We start from the raw sequence: 18,336 nt of genomic DNA on the forward strand, positions 1-18,336 counted from the left end.
ATACAGCATGAGACCCCACATAGTTGCCTATATACAGTATGACCCAGCACATAGCCTCCTATATACAGTACGAACCCTACATAGCCTCCAATATACAGTATGAGCCCTCACATATCTGCCTATATATAGTATGAGCCCGCATATAGCTGCCTATATACAATATGAGCCCCCACACAGCCTCATATATACGGTATAAACCTGCACATAGCGGCCTATATACATCATGAGACCCCACATACAGTACAAACCAAAAGTTTGGACACACCTCATTTAAAGATTTTTCTGTATTTTCATGACTATGAAAATTGTACTTTCACACTAAAGGCATCAAAACTATGAATTAACACATGTGGAATTATATACTTAACAAAAAAGTGTGAAACAACTGAAAATATGTCTTATATTCTAGGTTCTTCAAAGTAGCCACCTTTTGCTTTGATGACTGCTTTGCATTCTCTTGGCATTCTCTTGATGAGCTTCAAGAGGAACTCCTTCAAGATTGTTGGAAGACCATTTCCGGTGACTACCTCTTGAAGCTCATCAAGAGAATGCCAAGATTGTGCAAAGCAGTAATCAAAGCAAAAGGTGGCTACTTTGAAGAACCTAGAATATAAGACATATTTTCAGTTGTTTCACACTTTTTTGTTAACTACAGTGGTGGCCAAAAGTATTGGCACCCCTGCAATTCTGTCAGATAATACTCAGTTTCTTCCTGAAAATGATTGCAATCACAAATTCTTTGGTATGATTATCTTCATTTAATTTGCTTGCAAGGAAAAAACACAAAAGAGAATGAAGCAAAAATCAAATCATTGATCATTTCACACAAAACTCCAAAAATGGGCCAGACAAAAGTATTGGCACCCTCAGCCTAATACTTGGTTGCACAACCTTTAGCCAAAATAACTGCGAAACAACCGCTTCCGGTAACCATCAATGAGTTTCTTACAATGCTCTGCTGGAATTGTAGACCATTCTTCTTTGGCAAACTGCTCCAGGTCCCTGATATTTGAAGGGTGCCTTCTCCAAACTGCCATTTTGTGATCTCTCCACAGGTTTTCTATGGGATTCATGTCTGGACTCATTGCTGCCCACCTTAGAAGTCTCCAGTGCTTTCTCTCAAACCATTTTATAGTGCTTTTGGAAGTGTATTTTGGGTCATTGTCCTGCTGTAAGACCCATGACCTCTGAGGGAGACCCAGCTTTCTCACACTGGGCCCTACATTATGCTGCAAAATTTGTTGGTAGTCTTCAGACTTCATAATGCCATGCACACGGTCAAGCAGTCCAGTGCCAGAGGCAGCAAAGCAACCCCAAAACATCAGGGAACCTCCGCCATGTTTGACTGTAGGGACCGTGTTCTTTTCTTTGAATGCCTCTTTTTTCTTCCTGTATACTCTATATTGATGCTTTTTCCCAAAAAGCTCTACTTTTGTCTCATCTGACCAGAGAACATTCTTCCAAAACGTTTTAGGCTTTCTCGAGTAAGTTTTGGCAAACTCCAGCCTGGCTTTTTTATGTGTCGGGGTAAGAAGTGGGGTCTTCCTGGGTATCCTACCATACAGTCCCTTTTCATTCAGACGCCGACAGATAGTACGGGTTGACACTGTTGTACCCTCAGACTGCAGGGCAGCTTGAACTTGTTTGGATGTTAGTCGAGATTCTTTATCCACCATCTGCACAATCTTGCGTTGAAATCTCTCGTCAATTTTTCTTTTCCGTCCACATCTAGGGAGGTTAGCCACAGTGCCATGGGCTTTAAACTTCTTGATGACACTCTTTGGAGATGGACTTGTAGCCTTGAGATTACTCATGCTTCCCCACAATTTGGTTTCTCAAGTCCTCAGACAGTTCTTTTGTCTTCTTTCTTTTCTCCATGCTCAATGTGGTACACACAAGGACACAGGACAGAGGTTGAGTCAACTTTAATCCATGTTAACTGGCTGCAATTGTGATTTAGTTATTGCCAACACCTGTTAGGTGCCACAGGTAAGTTACAGGTGCTGTTAATTACACGAATTAGAGAAGCATCATATGATTTTTCAAACAGTGCCAATACTTTTGTCCACCCCCTTTTTTAGGTTTGGTGTGGAATTGTATCCAATTTGGCTTTAGGACAATTCTTTTTGTGTTTTTTTCATTGAAGACAAATTAAATGAAGATAATAATACCAAAGAATTTGTGATTGCAATCATTTTCAGGAAGAAACTGAGTATTATCTGACAGAATTGCAGGGGTGCCAATACTTTTGTCCACCACTGTAGCCTCTTTATATTCATTATGAGCCCCACATAGCCTCCTATATACAGTATGAGCCCCCATATAGCCGCCTATATACAGTGTGAGCCCCCACATAGCTGATTATATGCAGTATTAGCCCCTTTATAGCTGCCTATAAACAGTACAAGCCCTCACATAGCCCATATATATATATATATATATATATATATATATATATATATATATATATATATATATATATAAATTAAAAAAATAACACATATCTCGCTCCCGTACCCCTGGTGCTCTGCTCTGGTACCCGGGGGTAGTGCTGCTCTGCCTGACATCATGCGGCAGTTTGGGCCCAGCATCATGTAAACTGCCATGGTGATGACAATTTGAGGTCGTGGCGGCCAGATAGGAGCGGCTGCGTGATGTGAGTGAGCTCATTTGAACTTTTAAATAGACGCGCCTGACTACCCGCACTGTGCATGCTGGGTCCTGCTCTACCTGGCGTCATGTGGCAGAGCGGGCCCAGCATCAATTAAAGTGCTTGCGGCCGCCGGCCTGCGGCGTTAAAAGAAAAAAACATGAGATTGCGAATTATATTGGGGGCAATTCACGGGGCCCCCTTGCCATCATTATAATCCACCTATGGGCCCTCCCGACCCACAAAAAGAACAGCTTCAGTAGGCCACTGGGCCTTGGATGTAGGGTTATTCTTCTGCCTCTGCGGGCAGGTGAAGCTGATGTGACCAGTTCAGTCGCAGGTATAGCACCGGCGAGAGTCAGATGTAGACCGGGTGCTGGAAGATGGGACAGAACCTCTTGAAGATCAGCTGGCCGGGGCATTGGTGGTGGTTGTCGGCTTACCTCCTTTCCAGCTGGTGACAACTGACTTCTGCACCTCAGGTGTATGATTGGCCTCATAAGTGTCTGCAATCTGTGCTGCTTTAGTGGCCTTCTTTGGCTCCCGGTCCAGCATGAACTGTTGCACCTCCACAGGGCAAAGATGAAGAAATTGGTCCTTCACCATCATGTGGTCCTTCAGGTCGTCAAAGGTGGTAACCAATAGTCCTTGTACTGTTCAAAATTGGTTCTGAGCCTTTCCACCATATCACTATAGCTGTCGTGTGGTACATGCTGGAGGGCACGAAACTTTTTGTGGTATACCTCAGGAGTCAGCTGATACTTCTTTATCAGGGCCCGTTTGATGGCCTTATAATCTCCGTCTTGGTCTCGAGGGATAGAGGCGAACACCTCCTAAGCTTTGCCTCGGAGCCGTAGGGTTAAGTATTGGGCCCACTGGTCCTCAGGCAGCTGGTGCTGTCTGCAGGCCTTTTCAATCCCCAAAGAAATATGTCCAAGTCCCTGTCCTTGTCCATAACAGGAAAATGCTCAGGATGGGGTTTAAAGCTGTTGGCATTTCTGGACTCACTGCTCAGTGGGGTTGATGGCTCATTCTGGATTCGGTCTAAATTCTGCTGGTACTCTCACTTGACCAGTTGCTCTCGCTCAGCTCTCTCAGCCTGAGCCTGTCGCTCAGCTTTCTCAGCCTCTCGCTCTTGATATTGCTGAATGAGCCTCAATTGTCCCTCACAATCATCTGCATCATCTGCAGGTGGGGGTCCACACCACCCCAGTTGTGGATGTGACTGGCATCCACAGGTGGTACCTCTGCAGCAGCGCCACCTATGCCTTGGCTGGCCTACCCTTCATCAGGGCTCAGGTGACAGACTTGCTCTGCATCACATTGCAACAGTTCAGCAATCATTTGGTGCCTGGTTTTGCCAGTGGAGTCAATTTGTTTCATCGTGCAGAGGACAGTAAGAACTTTCCTGGTCTTCTGATTGTACCATGGCTCTCCAACTACAGCCATAATTGCAAAATAAAAGATAGGAAAGGAAAACAAGAGAAGGGGAGGGGTGTAACGGCTACAGTATTGTCCCAGATAAAAAATAATAAAAACACTGAGTCTGATTCCTCAAAACTTTTGTGACATGCAGTAGTAGTGCTGTTGCTTCAAAAGCATCCAGCAACTGTTACAAATAACACAAGCACAGGAGACAGGAAGTGTTGTGCTTCAGAAGCACCCAGCAACTAGAGGGGATAACACAGTCACTGGAGACAGGGAGTGTTTTAGCAGAGCCCCAGGGAGATTGTGGGGAACTTGTTATTGTAGTCTGGCTGAAGCCAAAGAGAGAGGTAATTTGTTTTCTGGATCTGCCACAAGGCAACTGAACAGGATTCAGATCAGGAGAGAAACTAAACACAGGTCAGATAAACTCCCTGATCTAACAGTGCAGATTATTATTGGGCAGGAAGATAAGGACTGGAAGGAATTGTGTCACAGGGATCATCTCCCTCATCAAACCCTCCCCCCTCCATCTCCATGAAGGATAAAGAATGCTGTGTACTATTGTGTCCTTGTGAAGGAAAAGCCTGTGGTTGTGTATGCATAGAAGTGTGCTGCTAAGAGATCTAATCTATGCTGAATTATGCTACTGAAGAGACCGTAATACTGTGCCCTGTGAAGAATCTACTGTACTGTTACTGGGGCCAGTTGCTCAAGAAACTCAGACTGTACTGTAATGAAGATTGTTGCTGTAATATCCCTGAATTACACTGGCAGTGCTTCAGATTAAATTCCACTGTTAAACTGTTGAAAAAGACTCTTGTCAGATGTGTCTGGTCAGCAATTGAATCTATTGTGTGCCTGAGAGAAGCTGCAGCCTATTGTCACCCGGAGTAATGGTTCCCCCAGGATTCCAAAGAATTCATGAAACCGGTCTCGCCCTATCTGAACCTAGAGGCGTGCGTGTAACACTTTGCACAGAATTCTCGCAAGAACCGTGCAAGTTTTCAGTGACAGGAATGATTGCTCAATTCAGCCACTGATGTTCTGTATTATTCCACTGCTGTCACCAATTGCAAAGATCATAGCCGGGGGCGAGGTCACAATGAACCCACAACGCTGTTATCTTTTTGTCACAAACAGCCCCCGATCATCAGGACAATTACGCAATTGACAGACAATCAATGAAGGAAGCCGCAGGCTGTCTCCACTAATGGGCAGGTAATTGAAGAACTAACAGTGAGCGTATTGTATATACACCTCCGATTCCAACGTATGGAATATGTATATACCTTTTTACGGTCAGTGCCAACTGCACAATAACCCAAGTAAGATTACTAGCTGCCACCACCAATCATTTATAGGCCGATTTGGACACTGTACAGGTAGTGTATGGCTTTTAGGAGTGTGGTTTACAGAGCAAAAGGAACAGAACTATAAAATTGTATATTTAATCCAGAAATATAGGCAGTGTTTATAAAAAATATACAAAAGATTTTACAAGGGGGAAAAAACAATACAGCATATACAATTGCATAAAATAAAATGGATTAACATAGAAAGTTACTAAACAATGGTCACAGAGATGGCTCAGAACTTAGTGAAGGGGAGCACTTCGATTGAAAACGTCTGGTGAATTGTGGATCATGCCTACACAGATATGTATCTCCCTGCATTGAACCCAGATCATAATTTGCCTTGTCTTTTTATTAGCTCCTAAATTATACCCACATACTCCCCTTGTGACTCATAATAGGGCTGGTCATGGGATGTGGCTTTAGTTTCTGAAAATTATGAGATTCCCTACATTTACAATATCTTTGTTCCTGAGGGTCGCAGGCATTAAACATTGCCGACATATTTTTTATCATGATTTTATCAGGGCATTATTCAATTGGAGGGATCCTGGCCGACGTGAAACCATGCTTGGCGTTCGCTACTTCATCACTTTTCCAAAAATATGACATTTCTATCAGATCGATGCAGTTCATGCAAACCTCCCTTCTTAATTTCTAGTAAGCAGACAAAGGACTACAGACATGGGTGGATTAAGAGTAGGGCCCTGGCAGTTTAGAAGGCGTGCCCCCCCCCCGGTACCTAATGTATCACGTGACATGTCACATGATCCCCTTTGATAAATCATGTGATAGGTCATGTGAGCAACACACAGGTGATTTGGTGCATATCTGTAAATGGAATGCTGCCAAATTTTTCCCTTGTGGTAAAGCGCTACTCATAACATAGCACTAAACAAAATAGAGCAGGAGTGGGAGATCAATTTTCCCAAGGGGCTACAAGAGAGACCGTGACTGTTGTGGAGGCCGCACTAACAGGCTGAATTTAGTTCTGCACAATATTAATATTAACATATAAATTGTAGTTAATTGTATGACTTAATATTGAGCACAATTAAGTATGCTGACATCCCACTATATACAGTATAAGCCCTCTACGTACAATATGAGACCCACATAATCCCCCTATATACAGTATAAACGCCACATAGCTCCCTAGATACGGTACGAGTCCCCACATAGCTCCCGGGCTACAGTACGGGGCAGCACGGAGCTCCCGGGCTGTGGTATGGGGCCATACAGCGCTCCCAGGCCATGGTACGGGGCCGCATGGAGCTCCCGGGCCACGGTACGGGGCCGCACGGAGCTCCCGGGCTACGGTACGGGGCCGCATGGAGCACCCGGGCTACGGTACAGGGCCGCACGGAGCACCCGGGCTACGGCACCGGGCCGCACGGAGCTCTCAGGCTACAGTACGGGGCCGCACAGAGCTCCCGGGCTACAGTACGGGGCCGCACGGAGCTCCGGGGCTACAGTACGGGGCCGCACACAGTTCCTGGGGTACAGTACACATACGCAGTCACTCATGCAGTCAGACACAAGCAAGCACGCGCACACAAAATCATGCAAATGCTGTCGAACACGTAGTCATGTATATAGAAGCATACTTGCACATATACGGGTCACAGAAATGTACAGAACACACACAGACACATATACAGACATATACAAAGACACATACTGTACAGGCCTAAACATATTTGAAGACATGCAGAAAAATACATATAAACAGACATATCACACATACATAAACACAATCATACATGCACACAGACACACAAGGGGTACATTGGGAAGCAGGCACTCACCATCCCCCGGCTTATCTCCGGTCCCCATCCCCTGGCTTGTCTCCGGTGCAGGTCCTCTCCAGTAGTAAGCATGCAGCAGTGCAGGCCGGGCGCACAATGTGTGATGTCATTTCAGCAGACACGACCTCGCACAGGGCCGTGTCTGCTATCTGTGCATAGCTGCTGGGGGAGCAGCCAAGAGCTCCCTGGGCTGGGGGAGCGGCCAAGGAGCTGCTGGGGGAGCAGCCAAGGAGCTGCTGGGGGAGCAGCCAAGGGCTTCCCCGGCCCGGTCTGCTGCCCCTGCGTGAAGTTGCTGGGATATGTGTGCCGCATTTGCGGCACATAAAACATTGTAATCAGGGCAATCTGGCCATGGCCCCTGGGCGGTAGCCCAGATTGCCCTCATTATAATCCGTCTATGACCACAGATCTTTACTTTTCTTTTAAGTCTTATCTCAGCCGTAAATCTGCTTCTCCACATTCCTGATGCAGGGCCTCACATCTGTTAGCCATTAGGAGTTTCTTAATTAAGTAATTTCAAAGGAGGGGTCAGCTACACAGAGACAACATGTAGCGTGCAAGCGCTTTCTCTCATCTTCTGCAAGGATTTTCATTTTCTTTATGACAGTTGAGTAAAAAAATCAGAAGTTTCAAAACAAAAAATGTGCTTTGTGGCACAGTTTTCTGAGACGCGTAACATTTTTTTTTCTGTTGATGGAGAATGCTTATTTTTTGCGTGGTGAGCTTACATTTTTATTTATACCATTTTAGGGTACATATGATGTTTTGATTACTTTTTCTGCATGGAGCCATCACCACAGAGGCTCTTACATGCAGTCTCAGGTGAAGGCTCCTGGAATAATCTTCATTGTTTCAGCGAAAAGCAAATGCTTAAGGGGGAGGGTGTCATCACTGCTGACCTTTGAGCGGGCTGAGCCCAGAGGAAAGAGGAGTCATGTTTAGTGAGTTGTTGGTGGAAGGACACCGAAGGGAGAGGGTCGATGGCTATGGTGCTGATGGATGGATGGCTTATGGAGTGTTGGAGATTAGTTAACGACTAAGCTGGATAAACGTGCTACAGTTGTGGATATGTTGTTTGGATTTAAACTTTCTTAAAGGACTGTTTCTACTGGATACCTGTGCTTCCATCATTTTATCTGTCATCTGGAGGATCGTGGACTGTGGCTACAGACTATACTGGTTGGAGATACGAAATCTGTGGGCCAACCAAAAGTTGGGAGACAGTGAGTATGGCCTGATACAAAGTCAGTGGAACTACTGATCCCAGGTTGGGAACTTGAGGACTTAGAGAACTGTATTTTGTCCATTTACCTGGAATTGCTGTATTGCCATGGATGTGATTAATAAAATATTGTTGCATCGTTAACCTGCCTAGGTGATTACTTACAACCCAGAACCTCAGATCTTACATAGTTACATGCATAGTTTATAAGGCCGAAAAAAGACAAGCGTCCATCCAGTTCAGCCTATTTCTTGTGCACTGCAGCTATTCCGCAGCGTTGATCCAGGGGAAGGCAAAAAAAAAACCATGCGGTTTAGGCCAATTTACATCATTGAGGAAAAATTCACTTCCCGACACCAATCTGGCAGTCAGATTAAATCCCTGGATTAATTAACTAAGCATAAGATGTAATTTTATTGTTCTCAACAAAGGCGTCCAGGCCTCTCTTGAACTCATTAAGTGAGTTGGACATCACCACTTCCTCTCCCAGAGAGTTCCAGAGTCTCACGGCTCTGACCGTAAAGAATCCCCTTCTATGCTGGTGCAGGAACCTCCTTTCCTCCAGACGCATAGTGTGCCCCCTCGTCTTTGTCACCATCCTTGGTATAAACAGGTCATGGGAGAGATCTCTGTACTGCCCCCTGATGTATTTATACATGTTTATGAGGTCTCCCCTAAGCCTTCTCTTTTCCAACGTAAATAGGCCTAATTTTGACAACCTCTCTGGGTATTCTAGTCCCTCCATTCCCTTTATTACCTTAGTCGCCCTCCTTTGTACCCTCTCTAGCTCCAATATGTCTTTCCTGAGCACCGGAGCCCAGAACTGTGCACAATATTCTAAGTGCGGCCTTACCAGCGCTTTATACAGAGGAAGAACAATGTTCTCATCATATGCCCCTATTCCTCTTCTGATGCATGCCATGGCTCTATTTGCCTTCGCAGCTGCTGCCTGACACTGGGCACTTCAATTTAATTTGCTATTAACCAAGACGCCCAGGTCCTTCTCCATGTCAGATTTCCCCAACGGTTTCCCATTTAATATGTATGGGTGACTGCTGTTTTTCTTTCCCATGTGCATGACCTTACATTTATCGGCATTGAACCCCATTTGCCATTTTTTGGCCCAACTCCCCAATTTATCTAAATCCTCCTGTAGCTGTGCCCTATCCTCATCTGTATTAACTACTTTACAAAGTTTAGTATCATCTGCAAATATTGCTATTTTACTATGCAACCCTTCCACTAGATCATTAATAAATATATTAAATAATATAGGGCCCAAGACAGACCCTTGAGGCACCCCGCTAGTAACCCTGACACACCCTGAGCTTACTCCACTGATAACCACCCTCTGCTTTCTATCACTCAGCCAGCTATTTACCCACTTGCACACATTATCCCCCAGACCAAGCATTCTCATTTTATATACCAACCTTTTGTGTGGCACGGTATCAAACGCTTTCGAGAAGTCAAGGTATACAACATCCACTGACTCTCCCCGGTCCAGCTGTGAGCTCACCTCCTCGTAGAAGGCGATCAGGTTTGTTTGGCAGGAGCGATCCCTTATGAATCCATGTTGATATGGAGTTAGACAGTTATTATCATTAAGATATTCTACAATAGCATCTCTAAGAAATCCTTCAAACAATTTACCCACAACAGACGTTAAGCTTACTGGTCTATAGTTCCCAGGGTCACTTTTAGACCCCTTTTTGAATATTGGTACCACATTTGCTTGGCGCCAGACTAGTGGGACAGTCCCTGTCCATAAAGAGTGCTTGAATATAAGATACAGCGGTCTGTCTATCACATTACTTAATTCTTTTAGTACCCGGGGGTGTATGCCATCTGGGCCTGGTGACTTGTCTATTTTGATATTATTTAGGCGTTTCTGAACTTCCTCCTGGGTTAGGTGGGTGATATTTAGCGGAGGGTTTACTTTATCACTCTGCATTTCCTCCGATAAATTGTCTTCTTTTATGAAAACAGTGGAGAAGAAGCTATTGAGTAGGTTTGCTTTACCCTCATCGCCCTCTATGATTTTACCCAGGTTATTTTTCAATGGGCCAACTCCATCAGTTTTAATCCTTTTACTGTTTATATAGTTAAAGAACAGTTTGGGATTCATTTTACTTTCCTTGGCAATTAGTCTCTCTGTCTCCTCTTTTGCTATTCTTATTTGTTTCTTACAGATTTTGTTTTTTTCCCTATAAGATATTAGCGCTACCTCGCTGCCTTCTTGTTTAAGTTTACCGAAAGCCCTTTTTTTGTTTTTCATTGCCCTCTTGACTTCCTTATTTAGCCACATTGGCTTCCTCCTATTCCTAGCCCTTTTATTCCCATAAGGTATGTACCTTCTACAGTGACTATGTAGGACTGTTTTGAAAATTTTCCATTTTCTATCCGTGCTCCTATTACTAAAGATACTATCCCAGTCTATAAGGTGAAGGGCATCTCTTAGCTGATCAAACTTTGCCCTCCTGAAGTTCAGTGTTTTTGTGACTCCCTTGCTGGGCACCCTACTGAAGCACATGTGGAATTGTATAATGTTGTGGTCACTATTTCCCAGGTGCCCCCCGACCTGCACTTCTTTATAAGTTTTACCCTCTCCAATCAACTTTTTAATCTAGTTTAACGCCCTCCTGATGAGTGTTGCGAGTCTCCTGGCGAATGTGTGTTTCCCGGGTTTGTTGAGGTGCAGTCCATCTCTGGCAAGGAGTCCGTCATAGAGGTAATTCACACCGTGGTCCAGGAATCCAAATCCTTGTTGTCTGCACCATCGTCTCAGCCAGTTGTTCACATCAAGGATCCTGTTCCATCTCCTGACGCCATGCCCGTCTACTGGAAGGATAGAAGAAAAAACTACCTGCGCATCCAGTTCTTTTACTTTCTTCCCCAATGCTTCAAAGTCCTTGCAGATTGTCGGTAGGTCCTTCTTTGCCGTGTCATTGGTGCCAACATGTATCAGAAGAATTGGGTGGACATCCTTGGAACTGATGAGCTTCGGTATCCTATCGGTAACATCCTTGATCTTCGCCCCTGGGAGGCAGCATACTTCTCTTGCGGTTATGTCCGGTCTGCAGATAGCTGCTTCTGTTCCTCTCAGTAGTGAGTCTCCCACCACCACCACTCTTCTTCCCTTCTTGGCTGTCCTTTTTCTTGTCGCTTCTGGGTACTCTTTTCTTTTTTGCATGCTGGTAGTTCCTCATCCTTAGGTGTGCCATCTTCGTCCTCCACAAGTCCTTGGAATCTGTTTCTCAGTTGTGTGGTTGGTGGTGTCTCCATGGTCTTCTTGCTTCTTTTGGTCACTTGCCTCCACTTGTCGGTCTCTGGAGGTTCTCTGACGCTTCCTTCACTTTCCGTGACCAGTAGTGACGCTTCTGTTCTGTCCAGGAAGTCTTCATTTTCCTTGATGAGTTTTAATGTCGCAATTCTTTCTTCCAGTCCCCGCACCTTTTCTTCTAAAAGAGCCAGTAGTCTACACTTCTGGCAGGTGAAGTTGGTTTCAGCTTCTGGTCGATCTGTGAACATGTAGCACATGTTGCAGCTCACCATGTAGGTTGTCACATCTGCCATGCTGCTCCTTGTCCCTGCTGACTTGATGTCTGTCTTCTTTCTTGTGATTCCCTAGGATAAACAAAGTAAACAAATTCGCGCGCTGTTAGGCGCGCGGTTTGGCGATGCTTTCCAAGCAGCTGGTCCCGGCTGTACCCAACCTGGAATGTGCAAATTGCCCTCTTCAAGCTTCAATCCCTGGTTTGGCGATGCTTTCCAAGCAGCTGGTCCCGGCTTTACCCAACCTGGAATGTGCAAATTGCCCTCTTCAAGCTTCAATCCCTGGTTTGGCGATGCTTTCCAAGCAGCTGGTCCCGGCTGTACCCAACCTGGAATGTGCAAATTGCCCTCTTCAAGCTTCAATCCCTGGTTTGGCGATGCTTTCCAAGCAGCTGGTCCCGGCTGTACCCAACCTGGAATGCGCAAATTGCCCTCTTCAAGCTTCAATCCTTGGTTTGGCGATGCTTTCCAAGCAGCTGGTCCCGGCTGTACCCAACCTGGAATGCGCAAATTGCCCTATTCAAGCTTCAATCCCTGGTTTGGCGATGCTTTCCAAGCAGCTGGTCCCGGCTGTACCCAACCTGGAATGTGCAAATTGCCCTCTTCAAGCTTCAATCCCTGGTTTGGCGATGCTTTGCAAGCAGCTGGTCCTGGCTGTACCCAACCTGGAATGTGCAAATTGCCCTCTTCAAGCTTCAATCCCTGGTTTGGCGATGCTTTCCAAGCAGCTGGTCCCGGCTGTACCCAACCTGGAATGTGCAAATTGCCCTCTTCAAGCTTCAATCCCTGGTTTGGCGATGCTTTCCAAGCAGCTGGTCCCGGCTGTACCCAACCTGGAATGTGCAAATTGCCCTCTTCAAGCTTCAATCCCTGGTTTGGCGATGCTTTCCAAGCAGCTGGTCCCGGCTGTACCCAACCTGGAATGTGCAAATTGCCCTCTTCAAGCTTCAATCCCTGGTTTGGCGATGCTTTCCAAGCAGCTGGTCCCGGCTGTACCCAACCTGGAATGTGCAAATTGCCCTCTTCAAGCTTCAATCCTTGGTTTGGCGATGCTTTCCAAGCAGCTGGTCCCGGCTGTACCCAACCTGGAATGTGCAAATTGCCCTATTCAAGCTTCAATCCCTGGTTTGGCGATGCTTTCCAAGCAGCTGGTCCCGGCTGTACCCAACCTGGAATGTGCAAATTGCCCTCTTCAAGCTTCAATCCCTGGTTTGGCGATGCTTTGCAAGCAGCTGGTCCCGGCTGTACCCAACCTGGAATGTGCAAATTGCCCTCTTCAAGCTTCAATCCCTGGTTTGGCGATGCTTTCCAAGCAGCTGGACCCGGCTGTACCCAACCTGGAATGTGCAAATTGCCCTCTTCAAGCTTCAATCCCTGGTTTGGCGATGCTTTCCAAGCAGCTGGTCCCGGCTGTACCCAACCTGGAATGTGCAAATTACCCTCTTCAAGCTTCAATCCCTGGTTTGGCGATGCTTTCCAAGCAGCTGGTCCCGGCTGTACCCAACCTGGAATGTGCAAATTGCCCTCTTCAAGCTTCAATCCCTGCTTTGGCGATGCTTTCCAAGCAGCTGGTCCCGGCTGTACCCAACCTGGAATGTGCAAATTGCCCTCTTCAAGCTTCAATCCCTGGTTTGGCGATGCTTTCCAAGCAGCTGGTCCCGGCTATTCCCAACCTGGAATGTGCAAATTGCCCTCTTCAAGCTTCAATCCCTGGTTTGGCGATGCTTTCCAAGCAGCTGGTCCCGGCTGTACCCAACCTGGAATGTGCAAATTGCCCTCTTCAAGCTTCAATCCCTGGTTTGGCGATGCTTTAAAAGCAGCTGGTCCCGGCTGTTCCCAACCTTGAATGTGCAAATTGCCCTCTTCAAGCTTCAATCCCTGGTTTGGCGATGCTTTCCAAGCAGCTGGTCCCGGCTGTACCCAACCTGGAATGTGCAAATTGCCCTCTTCAAGCTTCAATCCCTGGTTTGGCGATGCTTTCCAAGCAGCTGGTCCCGGCTGTACCCAACCTGGAATGTGCAAATTGCCCTCTTCAAGCTTCAATCCCTGGTTTGGCGATGCTTTAAAAACAGCTGGTCCCGGCTGTACCCAACCTGGAATGTGCAAATTGCCCTCTTCAAGCTTCAATCCCTGGTTTGGCGATGCTTTCCAAGCAGCTGGTCCCGGCTGTACACAACCTGGAATGTGCAAATTTTCCTCTTCAAGCTTCAATCCCTGGTTTGGCGATGCTTTCCAAGCAGCTGGCCCCGGCTGTACCCAACCTGGAATGTGCAAATTGCCCTCTTCAAGCTTCAATCCCTGGTTTGGCGATGCTTTCCAAGCAGCTGGTCCCGGCTGTACCCAACCTGGAATGTGCAAATTGCCCTCTTCAAGCTTCAATCCCTGCTTTGGCGATGCTTTCCAAGCAGCTGGTCCCGGCTGTACCCAACCTGGAATGTGCAAATTGCCCTCTTCAAGCTTCAATCCCTGGTTTGGCGATGCTTTCCAAGCAGCTGGTCCCGGCTATTCCCAACCTGGAATGTGCAAATTGCCCTCTTCAAGCTTCAATCCCTGGTTTGGCGATGCTTTCCAAGCAGCTGGTCCCGGCTGTACCCAACCTGGAATGTGCAAATTGCCCTCTTCAAACTTCAATCCCTGGTTTGGCGATGCTTTAAAAGCAGCTGGTCCCGGCTGTTCCCAACCTTGAATGTGCAAATTGCCCTCTTCAAGCTTCAATCCCTGGTTTGGCGATGCTTTCCAAGCAGCTGGTCCCGGCTGTACCCAACCTGGAATGTGCAAATTGCCCTCTTCAAGCTTCAATCCCTGGTTTGGCGATGCTTTCCAAGCAGCTGGTCCCGGCTGTACCCAACCTGGAATGTGCAAATTGCCCTCTTCAAGCTTCAATCCCTGGTTTGGCGATGCTTTCCAAGCAGCTGGTCTCGGCTGTACCCAACTTGGAATGTGCAAATTGCCCTCTTCAAGCTTCAATCCCTGGTTTGGCGATGCTTTCCAAGCAGCTGGTCCCGGCTGTACCCAACCTGGAATGTACAAATTGCCCTCTTCAAGCTTCAATCCCTGGTTTGGCGATGCTTTAAAAACAGCTGGTCCCGGCTGTACCCAACCTGGAATGTGCAAATTGCCCTCTTCAAGCTTCAATCCCTGGTTTGGCGATGCTTTCCAAGCAGCTGGTCCCGGCTGTACCCAACCTGGAATGTGCAAATTGCCCTCTTCAAGCTTCAATCCCTGGTTTGGCGATGCTTTCCAAGCAGTTGGTCCCGGCTGTACCCAACCTGGAATGTGCAAATTGCCCTCTTCAAGCTTCAATCCCTGGTTTGGCGATGCTTTCCAAGCAGCTGGTCCCGGCTGTACCCAACCTGGAATGTGCAAATTGCCTTCTTCAAGCTTCAATCCCTGGTTTGGCGATGCTTTCCAAGCAGCTGGTCCCGGCTGTACCCAACCTGGAATGTGCAAATTGCCCTCTTCAAGCTTCAATCCCTGGTTTGGCGATGCTTTTCAAGCAGCTGGTCCCGGCTGTACCCAACCTGGAATGTACAAATTGCCCTCTTCAAGCTTCAATCCCTGGTTTGGCGATGCTTTCCAAGCAGCTGGTCCCGGCTGTACCCAACCTGGAATGTGCAAATTGCCCTCTTCAAGCTTCAATCCCTGGTTTGGCGATGCTTTCCAAGCAGCTGGTCCCGGCTGTACCCAACCTGGAATGTGCAAATTGCCCTCTTCAAGCTTCAATCCCTGGTTTAGCGATGCTTTCCAAGCAGCTGGTCCCGGCTGTACCCAACCTGGAATGTGCAAATTGCCCTCTTCAAGCTTCAATCCCTGGTTTGGCGATGCTTTCCAAGCAGTTGGTCCCGGCTGTACCCAACCTGGAATGTGCAAATTGCCCTCTTCAAGCTTCAATCCCTGGTTTGGCGATGCTTTCCAAGCAGCTGGTCCCGGCTGTACCCAACTTGGAATGTGCAAATTGCCCTCTTTAAGCTTCAATCCCTGGTTCGGCGATGCTTTCCAAGCAGCTGGTCCCGGCTGTACCCAACCTGGAATGTGCAAATTGCCCTCTTCAAGCTTCAATCCCTGGTTTGGCGATGCTTTCCAAGCAGCTGGTCCCGGCTGTACCCAACCTGGAATGTGCAAATTGCCCTCTTCAAGCTTCAATCTCTGGTTTGGCGATGCTTTCCAAGCAGCTGGTCCCGGCTGTACCCAACCTGGAATGTGCAAATTGCCCTCTTCAAGCTTCAATCCCTGGTTTGGCGATGCTTTCCAAGCAGCTGGTCCCGGCTGTACCCAACTTGGAATGTGCAAATTGCCCTCTTCAAGCTTCAATCCCTGGTTTGGCGATGCTTTCCAAGCCGCTGGTCCCGGCTGTACCCAACCTGGAATGTGCAAATTGCCCTCTTCAAGCTTCAATCCCTGGTTTGGCGATGCTTTCCAAGCAGCTGGTCCCGGCTGTACCCAACCTGGAATGTGCAAATTGCCCTCTTCAAGCTTCAATCCCTGGTTTGGCTATGCTTTCCAAGCAGCTGGTCCCGGCTGTACCCAACCTGGAATGTGCAAATTGCCCTCTTCAAGCTTCAATCCCTGGTTTGGCGATGCTTTCCAAGCAGCTGGTCCCGGCTGTACCCAACCTGGAATGTGCAAATTGCCCTCTTCAAGCTTCAATCCCTGGTTTGGCGATGCTTTCCAAGCAGCTGGTCCCGGCTGTACCCAACCTGGAATGTGCAAATTGCCCTCTTCAAGCTTCAATCCCTGGTTTGGCGATGCTTTCCAAGCAGCTGGTCCCGGCTGTACCCAACCTGGAATGTGCAAATTGCCCTCTTCAAGCTTCAATCCCTGGTTTGGCGATGCTTTCCAAGCAGTTGGTCCCGGCTGTACCCAACCTGGAATGTGCAAATTGCCCTCTTCAAGCTTCAATCCCTGGTTTGGCGATGCTTTCCAAGCAGCTGGTCCCGGCTGTACCCAACCTAGAATGTGCAAATTGCCCTCTTCAAGCTTCAATCCCTGGTTTGGCGATGCTTTCCAAGTAGCTGTTCCCGGCTGTACCCAACCTGGAATGTGCAAATTGCCCTCTTCAAGCTTCAATCCCTGGTTTGGCGATGCTTTCCAAGCAGCTGGTCCCGGCTGTACCCAACCTGGAATGTGCAAATTGCCCTCTTCAAGATTCAATCCCTGGTTTGGCGATGCTTTCCAAGCAGCTGGTCCCGGCTGTACCCAACCTGGAATGTGCAAATTGCCCTCTTCAAGCTTCAATCTCTGGTTTGGCGATGCTTTCCAAGCAGCTGGTCCCGGCTGTACCCAACCTGGAATGTGCAAATTGCCCTCTTCAAGCTTCAATCCCTGGTTTGGCGATGCTTTCCAAGCAGCTGGTCCCGGCTGTACCCAACTTGGAATGTGCAAATTGCCCTCTTCAAGCTTCAATCCCTGGTTTGGCGATGCTTTCCAAGCCGCTGGTCCCGGCTGTACCCAACCTGGAATGTGCAAATTGCCCTCTTCAAGCTTCAATCCCTGGTTTGGCGATGCTTTCCAAGCAGCTGGTCCCGGCTGTACCCAACCTGGAATGTGCAAATTGCCCTCTTCAAGCTTCAATCCCTGGTTTGGCTATGCTTTCCAAGCAGCTGGTCCCGGCTGTACCCAACCTGGAATGTGCAAATTGCCCTCTTCAAGCTTCAATCCCTGGTTTGGCGATGCTTTCCAAGCAGCTGGTCCCGGCTGTACCCAACCTGGAATGTGCAAATTGCCCTCTTCAAGCTTCAATCCCTGGTTTGGCGATGCTTTCCAAGCAGCTGGTCCCGGCTGTACCCAACCTGGAATGTGCAAATTGCCCTCTTCAAGCTTCAATCCCTGGTTTGGCGATGCTTTCCAAGCAGCTGGTCCCGGCTGTACCCAACCTGGAATGTGCAAATTGCCCTCTTCAAGCTTCAATCCCTGGTTTGGCGATGCTTTCCAAGCAGTTGGTCCCGGCTGTACCCAACCTGGAATGTGCAAATTGCCCTCTTCAAGCTTCAATCCCTGGTTTGGCGATGCTTTCCAAGCAGCTGGTCCCGGCTGTACCCAACCTAGAATGTGCAAATTGCCCTCTTCAAGCTTCAATCCCTGGTTTGGCGATGCTTTCCAAGTAGCTGTTCCCGGCTGTACCCAACCTGGAATGTGCAAATTGACCTCTTCAAGCTTCAATCCCTGGTTTGGCGATGCTTTCCAAGCAGCTGGTCCCGGCTGTACCCAACCTGGAATGTGCAAATTGCCCTCTTCAAGATTCAATCCCTGGTTTGGCGATGCTTTCCAAGCAGCTGGTCCCGGCTGTACCCAACCTGGAATGTGCAAATTGCCCCCTTCAAG

Source organism: Phyllobates terribilis, unplaced genomic scaffold, assembly GCF_046119375.1.
Source record: "Phyllobates terribilis strain yellow unplaced genomic scaffold, ASM4611937v1 Scaffold_5__5_contigs__length_657084704, whole genome shotgun sequence".
Lineage (NCBI taxonomy): Eukaryota > Metazoa > Chordata > Amphibia > Anura > Dendrobatidae > Phyllobates > Phyllobates terribilis.